At 38.7% G+C, this 12,313-nt stretch overlaps 1 protein-coding gene across 3 annotated transcripts in view; it reads right to left on the bottom strand.

Annotated features, from left to right (window-relative positions):
- COL8A1 (collagen type VIII alpha 1 chain) overlaps nt 1-12,313 on the bottom strand; it is an 87,350-nt gene that overhangs the window by 20,076 nt on the left and 54,961 nt on the right. Inside the window, exon 3 of one of the 3 annotated variants that reach the window (XM_027653398.1) lies at nt 12,140-12,255. The exons of 1 other annotated variant lie outside the window; for it this stretch is intronic. The gene's annotated coding sequence lies outside the window, so the exon portion shown is untranslated. Of the gene's footprint in view, nt 1-8,589; nt 8,759-12,139; nt 12,256-12,313 lie in introns of those variants that run through there. One more of the 3 variants, XM_027653400.1, reaches the window with a different exon arrangement.

The raw sequence follows: 12,313 nt of genomic DNA, 5'->3' as shown, positions 1-12,313 counted from the left end.
AGTTTATTGATATTGGTATTCTGTTGTAGAAATTATCACAGTGGTTAAATGTATCCTGTTTGAAGTGGACAACACTGATTGGTTTTGAGTCTATTTTACTGCATCTTATCTTGCCAATGATGACATTTAATAGGATGTCCCAGATGAACAGCTTCACTTGTCTAGCCCCTCTGAGCTAAAAGGAAATTTTCCAAAGATGGAAGAGTTGGAAGATGAGTGGGAGTGTTGCTTTCCTTTAATTATTTTCTTTTAAGGAAATGTTTTTCTTATCATTCTTTTTATCTATTCAAAACTATCCCAAAGTCTTCCTGGAAACTGGGCTGGAAATGTCATGAGAACAGACATTATTTCATATATCTGATTTTTTTTTTTTTCAACTGGCGACAAAGATCCCATTTAATTAAATGAAAGCAGACTTTGGATGTCTCTGTTGATGTACAGACCTACAGGCAGTAGGAGAACGAGGGAAGAACCTGTAACGTAAACCTATCTATTACATTAAAAATACATACTTATGTTCAGACTTGACTGTTGTTTTACAAGGAACTCCCAAGAAAACATGCATGTGGATCCCATTTCCTGCAGAAGTTTGCTTTTAATGCTCATGTAATCAACATATCATACTTCAAAGATTTTTTAGTTTAGCTAGAAATAGGGCTGTAAATGTTCTACTCATATCCTTCCCCGTGGCTTAGCTGATGCTACCAGCCAACCCACTTCATACCTGCAGAAAAGACTACTCCTTGTTGGCCTGCTAGGGAGCTCTGTGGGCCAAGCATCAGCTCTGCAATCAGGTCTATAAATCTTCTAGATTATTTGTGTGCTGGAGCTTCTCTTGCCATTGTGATGAAGAAATAATTGAGTTGCAAAATTCTACCAGTTACATATGAAGCTCATGAATTTTGTTCTCTAACAAAAGCATTATTTTGTAAAGAGGGGGGAAAAGTATAAATGTAAGCAGATACATATGTTTTTAGTACTTAAACCCATTTAATTACATTATTATTTTTGCCAAATAAGATGACATGGACAAGTTACATGTTAGCCTTTTTTGTGAATTTAACCAAAGTGATCACGCATATTGTGTGCTGGCTACACACACTATTACCTTTGATCTTTGTCCAACTACAGCAAATTAGTGCAAAAAAAAGCGTGGGAGGACCCAGGGCTTCCAAATGTATTAAACTCATTACTAAGATGCTTTAAACTTACTCATCATTCAGCCTTATTCACTCTTGGTGATGATGGCTCACTGACTAAAAGTAATAATCCTAAATTGAATTGTTTTTTAAAGAAATGCAGTGGTGCCTCTGTAATTACGATATAGATGATTCTCAAGAAAAACCCATTTTGAAGGTTGCCACAATTTAAAATGCATTTCTATAGCCTTGCTCAGCTGTGGGCTGCCAAAGGATGTGCATAAAAAATGAGTTGAGGTGTCAGTGTCCAGAAAAGTCAGTGGTTTTTTCTGCAGATAGAACTCAATGTTTTTTTCTCCAGATAGAACACGGACTCCCACAGTTGCTGTCTCTGAATGTGAGGCTGATGCTCTGAATCAGCGTGGTGAAACAGGCACATGCTGAATGTTTACCGTTCTCTTAAGATATTCTTTCTTTCCTGCAGTGCTGGAGGGGAGTGGGTTAGAAAATTATAAATGTAAAATACTGTTCCTGTCTCCTATGAGGACACACTGCCTAGAGAACTAGGGACATACTGACTTACGTTTTTTCCCAATGAATTCCTAAGGATAGACTTAGACATGCTCGTATCTCTGAAAAAGACTGAAGAGAGATTATAAACTGTCTGGTATTGTTGAGTTAACTAATGGATTGGGCAGTAGCTCTGAGAAAAACTCCTATGCTGGAATTGAATCCTGCCTGCTTGCTCACACCATGGGACTGCAGTAGGGGGTGGCAGAATTCTGGTTGTGAGCCCTGACCTGGTATGTCCAGACACCATCACTCAAGCAGCAGGCTCAAGTTTTAAAAGAACTAGAGATTTTTAAGCATGCGTGTAAGGTTGTTCTAAACTACCTCTATGACCTTGGGCAAGTTACTTACAGCATCATTTTTCTTTTGATGCCATGGAAAAGGCAGGCCTGAGCCAACATATACATATTGCTTGCTGTCACTCCACAGCTCCTGCTTTTTGGCACATTCTAACCGCCGCTCACAAGTTTCTTCCACCTTGAACACTGCAGTTTCTGTTGGAGATGGAAAGAAGCAATGGACACAAGCAAAACAATGGGCAGTGGAGTGTCTTGTAGTGTTTTAAAGTCCCTCAGTTCCCATGTCTCATTTAGGACACCTCTGGAGTTCAGGACTCCAGATGAGGTCTACAGCACAAGAGTAGAAATGAGTTGGCAAGCCAACCTGTGATGAGCATCCAGATGGTGCAGCCTGACTGACAAGGGTGTTCATGCTACCTGGTTTGAAGTTAAATCTTTGGGTACCTCTGCAAGACATTGCATATGCTTCTGGGGCTTCTGTGTAGGTATTGCCATGCTTTGCTAAATCTGCTTCAGTTCCTCACTTGCAAAATGGGTCTGAAACTCCTTACTTAGCTCTGAGTGATGCTGTAAGAAGTCAAGCATCTAAAAAGAGTCAGCCTTCTCTTTCTCGTGCTTATGAATGTGTAACAAACTAACTTGCTTAAGTGCGGTGGTTAGTGGCAGTAAGCTCTTTTGTGCACTGTGTTGTTTCCAATAGTTTCCAGACCCTGCAGTTGACTGTTTACAGGTCCCTCTGAACCTCTGACTTCAAATACAGCTACACAGAGACCGCAAGTCAGTCTTGATGAGCTGACACATTTATTCGGGTTCTCTTCAGGGCTATGAAATGCAAAAGAATAGTTTCCTGAAAATATATTTGTCAAGAAGATGAGCACTCAAGATAAACAATATAGTGGAGGCCAAAAAAGAAATTGAAACAGGACATCCCCCCACATTGTTTGCTTAAGCAAAATCAGATGGATTTGTCTCTGGGGACTCCAGGACTGGAGCTACATTTTTTTTTCATGCTAGGTGGCATATTTTGCCTGCTCTTTTTTTCTGGCCTTGCTTTTGTGTATATCAGAGTGTCTTAAGCAATTATTCACTTCAGTTGTTCTATTTCATCCATGCAAATTAGAACTGTAGTTGCAGTTCATATGAAACTGTAGCACTATTCGCATTTTTTCTTAAATCCTCAGTGTGTTACTCAAATTCTACATGCTAATTCATTGCTTGGTCTGACTACATACAATTTGTTAACTTGCTTTAAACCCTCACACAAGCCTTTAATTACAATGTCTTTCAAGAACAATTCCCTTCACAGTCTATGATGTTATTAAGAGATTGAATAGTGCTTTACAATTAAAGGGAGACATTTCTTTGTCTTGACATTTTGATTTTTCCTGGATTAGGTCACTATTATTAATGAAATTATCTTGCTTCTGTATTTATTTCACTCCAGTATTAAAATCACCAGAGCAACTTTTTTCAGAGTCTTTTCCAGAAATTCTTCAGTCCTAGAAAAATGCATACTTCACTTAAACCAAACCAAACAAAAAAACTATAAGAAATGGGTCTTACTGGAAGGAAACTTTACAACAAGTCCGCACTTTGTGAAAGAGGAATAAAGCTTAGGCTCTGATGCTCATCTCTCAGTAATGTAATTGAGAAGTATCTTCCTTTGCATCAGTGGCATTGTCCATGTGTAAAATTGGGATAAAATGGCTGAACAAAACAACTTCTTCATGTTCGTAGCTAGTTCATCTCCTGAGAAACAGCGGAGGAGCCTTCCTTACTGCCAACTTTCCAATATGGCATTTAGCATGACTGTAAAAGTCTTGGGGAGAAGGAGGTGAAGAGGGTAAAGAACTACTGACGAAAAATGACACTGGCCTAATGTGCATTAGTACATTAAAAAGAGAAAAGAGTGTAATAAGGTTTAGAATAATTTTTTGTTTTAATCACGGAAGTCCTTGTCATGCAGTAAGCAGCTGAGTTTGCTTAAGGAGGACAAAACAAACCAGGGCATGATTTGTGTGAACTGCATGGGGAGGCCATGCAGTTTTTGTGCACTGGCCTCCAGCCACAGGCTGTTTCCAGTGCTCCAGCTGGGTTGGGGGGATGCTGCAGTCCTTGTGTCTTCACCTATTCAGATTCTGGTTCCTCCCCCTCCACCCTCTCCCAGGGTGGCAGAGCAAGCCAGCCTGGTGCCTGCTGTCCTAGAGGATTAGCCCTTTGCTTTAGGGGACTGGGAGAAGCACTCCTACCACCATCAGTGGCCTCCACCTTCAAGCTCAGCTGCTCAAGCTGTGACCTGCTTTTGGAGCTCGCCTGTTACGACTTAAGGACTAGGTAGTGCTAATGAGTGAAAAAAGAGCTGAAATGGGTGATTGAAATGAGACTCTGAAAGCAGTGGAAAGGAAGGCATTTGCACAATTCTGTAAAGGAAATACTGTTATTCCTAAGGAAAGGGTACTATTTCTGCAGCTCTAATTTAAGACATTTCCTCTTTATCACCAAAGCTGCACACTGGGACTCATCTAGGCTTAATGCATCGGGCAGTTCAGGGATGGTCAGCTCATATGAACAATTGTAGCTTTGTAAACTTTGTTTGGAGTTTTATTAGATTCCCTACTGCAGTCTTCAGCAGTCAAAATGGGCTGTGTATTAAACCCATCTACTAAACCCATCTTGTATAATTTTTCTGATTCCTGATGTAGTAGTCACTGTAACTAATTTGTGGCAATAATCAAAGGAGAATCAGATGTTTATGTATTCTTATTTGTAACAGGGATAAAAGAATGGATTGTTAGCAAGTATATTTATAAAAACAAGCACACTGAATGCCAAATGGTGTAGCATCAAATGTTTCTCATCGGTGTATATGTATTTAAATACTGACAAGTGCTACAGCCAATTCAAATGTCTGTTGGAGCAATTTTTGATCAGTATGGAAACTGCTAGGTTTCCATGGGAAGGCCTTGGGAGGGGACACGTCTTGGTACTGACACTGCCCCATAGGTGGCGTGAGCCGTCCACTCAGCACAGACACAGGTCTAACACTCCTCTTGCATTTAAAAAAAAAAAAAGAAGCAAAATAAAAAAAAACATGTCCACATGATTGTCCTTTATATAGGAGCTATGGCCCATATTGGCTGGTGCACAACTGCTTTATATTGCCTTCATGTCTGAACTATCACACTGTGATAAATGAAAGATAGTTCTTTCTGGTAAAGGTAAAATATTATTTTAAGACACAATGTTTGCCTGTGCCTATGAATGAGGAGAGTCTTCCTTTCTTCCATGTACTTTGATCACCTACAGACAGCTCATTATGAACAGCATATTCCTTGTAATGGCCAGGGCAAATATGATACAAGCTGAGCATTAACAAATGCCTTTTCTTTCTGGCTTCCTGTCATTTAGTCTGTGTTTAGCTTTTCTGACACTCTCTCCTTTGTCAAAAGGCAAGGGCCTTTGTTTTCTAGCTATCATGGAAGTGTATCATGTTGGAATATGCTTTACTCTGAGCACATCAAAGTCTGCAGATTTTTCTGCTGGTGGGTAGACAATGGTAAGCATCAGCCCTTTGAGCTTAATCATTCTATATTTAGGGAAGAAAGGGAATGAATCTGGAGTGTGTCTGCAGTTCCTACAGATATATAACGCCCATTTAGGGGTCATATTCATTCCTGGCTGGGTTTAATCACATGTGAAGTTGTGTTTGTATTCCACATCTGGCCATGGCTGGACAAAGTAACATGTACATTCAAGCATCTATTCTGCTCCGTTCAGCACTACTAAATCTCAGAGCAAAGTCATCCATATCTAGGTAAAAAGTGAGGGGAGAGAGGAAGTTAAAAGGAGAGGGAAGTCAAAGGAGGACTGTCTGGCGAGACTTTCTATCTTTAGGTCTTCACAACCACTGCATACTTGCATTGGTAATGATTATACTTCCAAGGCGGGTAGAATGGACATCAAGTTTCAGGTACAGTAAAGAGATTTGTATCTCAAGGTGCAAAAATATCTGTCTCAAGAAGGATATAGGGGAATATGTTGCACAACAACTGGAATAGGTATTCTGCCTGAGCCTGAAGGACAACGTGTGCCAAGCATGCAAGCATCTGAGATTGGAAATAGATCCCTCATGGTATTGTCAGGTATGCCTGTAGGAGGCACAGGGAAAACCCCACCAGGCACCTTCAGCACCTACAGACACAATGTGGGCTCAAGTGTTTGGCACTCCTAGCATGCACAACAAACTGGTCATGCTGAGATACACCAGGGGTTGTGAACCTACGACCGCAAAAAAAGAGCTCACCTGGGAGGTTAAAAGAGTACACTTTGCAAAAAATTTGGCCAATACCTGGCTCACCTGCTGTCCTATTTTTACTGTTTAATCCCATTCACACTCCTAGGTTATCTCTGAATATTCTCAGCCCAGGAAAGATGCACCCTAAGAAAAGATTGGTACAGAAGAGTTTTTTCTCGTTTCAGCAGCACAGGCCTGAATACTAGAAGCAATGATTTAACAAAAAGCAGTGGTTGCACTTACATCTGAGGTACATAGGTAATAAAACTCTTCTTTGGGTTTCTGAGGTTACATACCTCCAGGAAAACAGTCTCCACTTGGTTTAAATTTAATTGAGTTGAGGAAATAAAAAGTCATTGTCAGTGTTTCACAGGCCCAGCTAAACTTTTCCTAAAGGAGATGTAAATAATATTCAGAGGAAGGAATGAACTCACCGCAGGCAAAAATTATAATAGAAATAATAATAAAAAATCAGACTCCTTCAAGTCTCCTTTGGTTCAACTACGGATTGTAGGAGATTTCTCATAAAATATTTTAATGATATTTTAATGTGACTGTACACTGGTTGGGAAAAAATGAACATAAATTATTGAGAGTATTAGGACCCTTCCTCATCATGATAAATTTTTAGCAAGAAAACTGCAGGCCACTTGGCATAGCTGAATCTGGTTAAGCCTTTAGCTTATCAAATGTCACATGAAAGGCTGGAGCCGAATAAGTGTTAAGGCTGTGTTAGGATGGCGTGTCCTCAAATAATTGTAGAATGCCAAACGCAGAGCTTCCCGTGTTCCTCCAGGCTGAGCAGGGATGCCAAATATACAGAATTGGAAGCTGTCTATCTGGGGTTTTTATTTGCTTGATATTGTGCAGGCAGCAGAGACGAAATACCAAAAATGCTTGAAATCCTTATGACCTTTCTCTGCAAACTGTGAACTTTGTCCGCTAAACTCAAATTTCTATTTACACTGTCAGCACAGGCTCATGCTTTTGCCTTTTCTTTGCCTTTTCAGTTTGTCATGTAGCAAGGGACAGCTTTACAAACATTGCACAAGAGGGGGGACCTGAGCACATTCCAGACCTTTTGCAGCTTCAAAATACTAAGTCTCCGTTCTGTGGATTGCTTAAAAGTAGCTGTAATGCCAGGAAAGTAGCATGAAATATGCTGTTTGCACCCAAAGGAAATATTCTACATAAAGTCTTTGCCATCAGTTGGCATGGCTCACATTCCCAACTTGTGTCCTGACTCCATGCTTCTGCACAGCTGACTCCCATTTACATCAGGAATACACAGGTGATGGCTGAGTAAATGGTCTAAAAATGCATTCAGTAAAGTAGAGCATCACCTTCCTAAGCGAAACATCCCTGATTTCAGCATTGTGCTTCAGTATTCATCCACCCCTTTTAAATCATGAGCCAGACTGCTGCAGAGAACAAGTACAGGGGAAATTTCAGATGTATAAAGTAGAAATTGTGAGAATGAGTAGAGGAAGTAGAAAAGTGAGGGTGACTAAGCACTGACATGGGTTAGAGAGTCTCCATCCTGGGAGATAATTAAAAAGCTGTCTGGACATGATCCTGGGCAACTGGTCTAGGTGTCCCTGCTTGAGCAGGAGAGTTGGACAAGATAAGCTTCAGAGGTGCCTTTCAACCTTAACCATTCTGTGATTCTGTGAAATTGTTCCTATAAGTCTACTGTAATATTTGTCACTATTTGCATAACTTTTGCAATTAAAAAGGACAGCCTTAACCAGGTACTTAAATAAACCCAAAACCTACATAAAACTCCTTTGAAACTAAATATTAGATTGAATTATATAACAAATATTTTAGCTAAACTGTCATTATTAGCTGGGCAATTCTTATGACTGTATTTCAAATTTCATTTCATACTGTAGTACCATTCCTTGAACTTTACAAGGCAAAGGTATTAATAGAGTTCTGTCTGAACTCTTTAGAGTCTAAAAAATTGTCTTAAAATGCAACATTTCCTGAGAGACTCCTGCATGGAAAATACATTGGTGTTTCCAAAAGAAGCTGAATGAGTGCACAAGGAATCATTACATGGATAAATCATGTCAGTGAGGCTTTTGAAAGAAGATTTTTCACTTCATGCTACTTTTCCCTGAATGTGAAAGCTATGGGAAATGTGTGGAAAACACCTGTGAAGTGATGATAACAGCTGTATGCTTTATATGTTGCTGTTAATGAGCTACCTGTTAATAAACCATGTGCTTCAGCATAAAACAGGAGGATTTATGTGTAACGCAAAATGCATAAAAAGACTTACTGTTTGGTACAACTTTTTCCTAAATCAGAGAGGCACATTGCTCTAGTCTTCCATGAATTTCCTGTTATGAACATAAAAATCTGCTGCTTACTGGCTCGAAGTCTCTTTTCACATGAGTTTGTCTAGGAAGTAGGGGACTAGGGAAAAAGAGAATTTAACAAGCAGCAGGTTCTTAAGATCTCTGCTTTGCGTAGCCTGGGATCATAAACTTGTCATCATGGTTACTAACAGCAAGCAGGAGGCATCCATAAAATATCTCCAATTCTAATGATTTGTGGAGGCAGGTTCATCTTGTTCTTTTTATGTGTTCTTCTGTACTAGAGCTTTATGTGTCAATTATCGCTACTAAAGCCCTAAACAAGCCCCTCTTCTTCAAAACACAGACAAAAGCAACCATTGGGTTTATTCACAATAATGCTTGGATTAGTTAAAGAAACCACATTCACCAACAGGAAAAGAGAAGTAAATTTCTAAGCTATTGAATAACACTGCTATGTTTGGAAAGGATTTTTCTTTTGTAATTCTCCTTTAATTTCCTCCCATCCAAAGCTGCTGAGAGGAATCTGAAGCTAGGTTTTCACGAGTGACTAAAGGATCTAGCAACTGACTCCTTTTTAAAATAAATGATCCTGGAAATGTAAGGTAACATTTCCATAAATACTCAAGTAATTTGAGGTTTAGGTTCCACTAAAAACCATCCAGTACTTCCAGCTCCCCAAGTGAGACAGGGAAAATTCAGACCAGTAAACTAATCCTTATTGTCAGATAAACAGGGATTGAATGGAGGAAAATAAAGCATGAGAAAATTAGGAGAAGACTGAGGACACAGGAGATTACTATGTTCAAGAAGTTTATACACTAAAAGGCATAAAAGGCAGTTCAACAGGAAAAAGGATAGACAGAATATCAGACTATATAAATCAAAACACTGCTTTTAGTTACTTAGGTTTTCTTTGGATTTTGAGATACGACCTCAGTAAATCCACACAAAACTGTATAACTTTATCACCTGACTCAGTGCCTCTAAATTGAGCACAATATTTTTTTTTCCCTTCTGCTTCCTGATCAGATTAGAAAGTGTCTGAAGTTAAAGTGTGCATTCTGGTAACCTTTCTGGATAGTTTTGCTTTCTTCATTTCAATTGTTGTTTTTCAATTTAAAAATATTAAAATACCACATTTGGGTGGGTAGTGACTACCATGACACTGTGTAGAAAACCAAAGCAATTTGAAGCAAGCTAGACATTCTGAGTACATTTTTAAAATACCTTATTGCTTAAATAAAATAAATCCCTTAGTCTAGCAATTACTTTCAGATGTTTGATTGTTTATTTTTAAAGAACTGTCATATCAACCATTTAGAATTGATGAGAACTACTTTGATATCTTCATGACTTTTTTTCTGGTGTTTCTCCCCTCCTTATATTGGGGGCTGTGTACTCATCTTCATTGTCTCTTGTATTTATCTTAATTTTGCTGTATTTTATTTTATTAGAGGAAAAACTTAGCAGAGCTGTTTGTGGCAAGATTCAGTTACAGGAAACCCAACAGCTAAGCCCCAGTTTCAGCTGAGACAATTAGACTGTTGATTTTGGTAGCAGCTCAGGACTTCTACTCAACCCAAATGCCTTTCAAGTCTATCTGCCAGTTGATGCTCAAGTCTGAAAATTTTCTGTATTTTTGCTATAGATAAAGGGCTTTGTTTCCTTTTAATTTGAGGGTTATTTCTATGCAGATCTGAGTGTTTTGCTGAAATTCTTCTCCATTCACTGGAATAGGTTTAAAAAAAAAAAAGAAATAACAATATTTTCCAGATCTTTCGAACCTTTTTTGAAGTTTTTTTTCCTCCTTAATTCTCTGTTCCTTAATATCTGTGAATTGATGAGGATAGTGTTTGTTTCTCTCAAAGCAATTTTGCCATGCATGAGAAGTACTAGGTGCTAACTTGTAATGCTAAGCTTAACCATTGCTTTTTTCTGTCCAGCAACTGTATTTAATAGCTCATACTTCTGTTTCACCTGGTAAAGGACTCTAAAATACTGAACACATGATACTTCTTAAAAAGTGATCTATATTATTATATAACACCAGAAGATATTTATCAGAAGGTTTGAAGAAATTAGTAGTAGAAAGAGCAGTGTTCTTTTACACTCTTTTCATTGACTGCTACAGAAACTTTGCAGCTGAGTTATCAAAGTCCACTGCCATTCTTGGATGGATGTTTTTTTAAGTGGACGGGCTCTAAAACTTTCTAAAACTTTTTTTTTATGGATGCTCTGGGAGAATGTAAGTGCTAGCTGAGAAGCGGTTTGTTCTCTGTCAATATTTTGTGGGCTGGAGCCTTGAGTATTTTTTTCCTCTTTTGTTTTCTTCTTTGTTTTTTTTTTTTTTTAGACTTTTCTAGCAGTCAATATAGGGTAGGTCACAGCAGCTGATGCTGGGTGAAATGGTTACCAGGGACAGCTCCAGCTGAGGACGTGGACAGAGATCCTAAAATCCTGGCAGTGCACCAGTCCACCCCAGTGCCTGTGAACCCAGTGAGTTCATAGTTCAGTACTCCCCAGTGGGTACCCACCCCAGTAAACCCTAGTGGGTTCACAAAGAGGGGTCTTTGCCAGGGCTGATGCTCTATTGCTGCATGTTTGTGGAGTCATGTTTGTCTGATTCTACTGGTTTCATTTCAGACAAATTGTGTATGATTTCTCTGCAAGAGAGAAACACTATCGAATGTGGCATTCATCCTCCTTAAAAGATGTCCAGAAAGTCTGAGGAATTTACATGATTAATTCTTAACATGTGGATTCTTTTAATTAGCTATCTAGAAACCAAAACAGAGTGCAGGACACTACTGCAATGCAGCTTGTTATGCAATAATGCATTTTTTCTTCCAAAAGTCACACTTGATAACAAACAATAGTCATAGGCATAAGATGACTGTGGGCAGTATGAGCTAATGTCTAGTTGTCAGAAACTTTTCCATTAAGGCTCAGAATGATGTTTAACATACTCTTCCCATTATTGAGCTAAACTAAACATTGTATTAAGTATGGGTTTCCCAATGAACATTACTGCTGTTTATTTTAACATGTGCATACATATGGAAGTGGACACGTGTACATTTGGGATATCAAAAGCACATCAATAGCATGGCTCACTCCGTTTCCAGGATATAATGTTTTTTGACATTTCTTTTTTAATGAAACCTGTCCTTACCCTTTTCTGACCATAGAAGTAGGTTTAAACCAAGATTCTTTAAATAAACACAAAAGGCCAAAATTACATGTTCCCTCCTATTAAACAGTGGAGAATGACTGAAAGGGTAGATTTCTTTATCTAGGAAAGAAAATGCTGCTGAGGATGATCACCAAAATTTATGTACCATATACTTTTCCACTCAAAATTCAAAAGCTCTGGTGTATAGCAAACACTTGAATAACTCATGAAATCCTGAGCAAGTCATAGCTTTAAGACAACTTCAGTTTTAAGGCTTTGCACTTTGTTTTTGGCATTACATATAATTTGTTTAGGATTTCAAAGCTGAATATACTTACATTTAGATTTCAAGAAAGGGCAGAAGAAGGGCAGGTTGTTTGCTTTTCACTTTAAGAGACCTAGATTTCCTGATTGTGTTAGGCACGTTGTTACTTTGTTGATTTTAAGTTGGTCCCTAGGGGGAAAAGAAAGCTTATAAGAAATGTATGAGCACACTATCTTTTTTTTTTTCC

Source organism: Corapipo altera, unplaced genomic scaffold, assembly GCF_003945725.1.
Source record: "Corapipo altera isolate COAL_440 unplaced genomic scaffold, ASM394572v1 61, whole genome shotgun sequence".
In the NCBI taxonomy this organism is placed as follows: Eukaryota; Metazoa; Chordata; class Aves; order Passeriformes; family Pipridae; genus Corapipo; species Corapipo altera.
The sequence above is the reverse complement of the archived record's forward strand: the minus strand, read 5'-3'. Positions and strand labels throughout refer to the sequence as shown.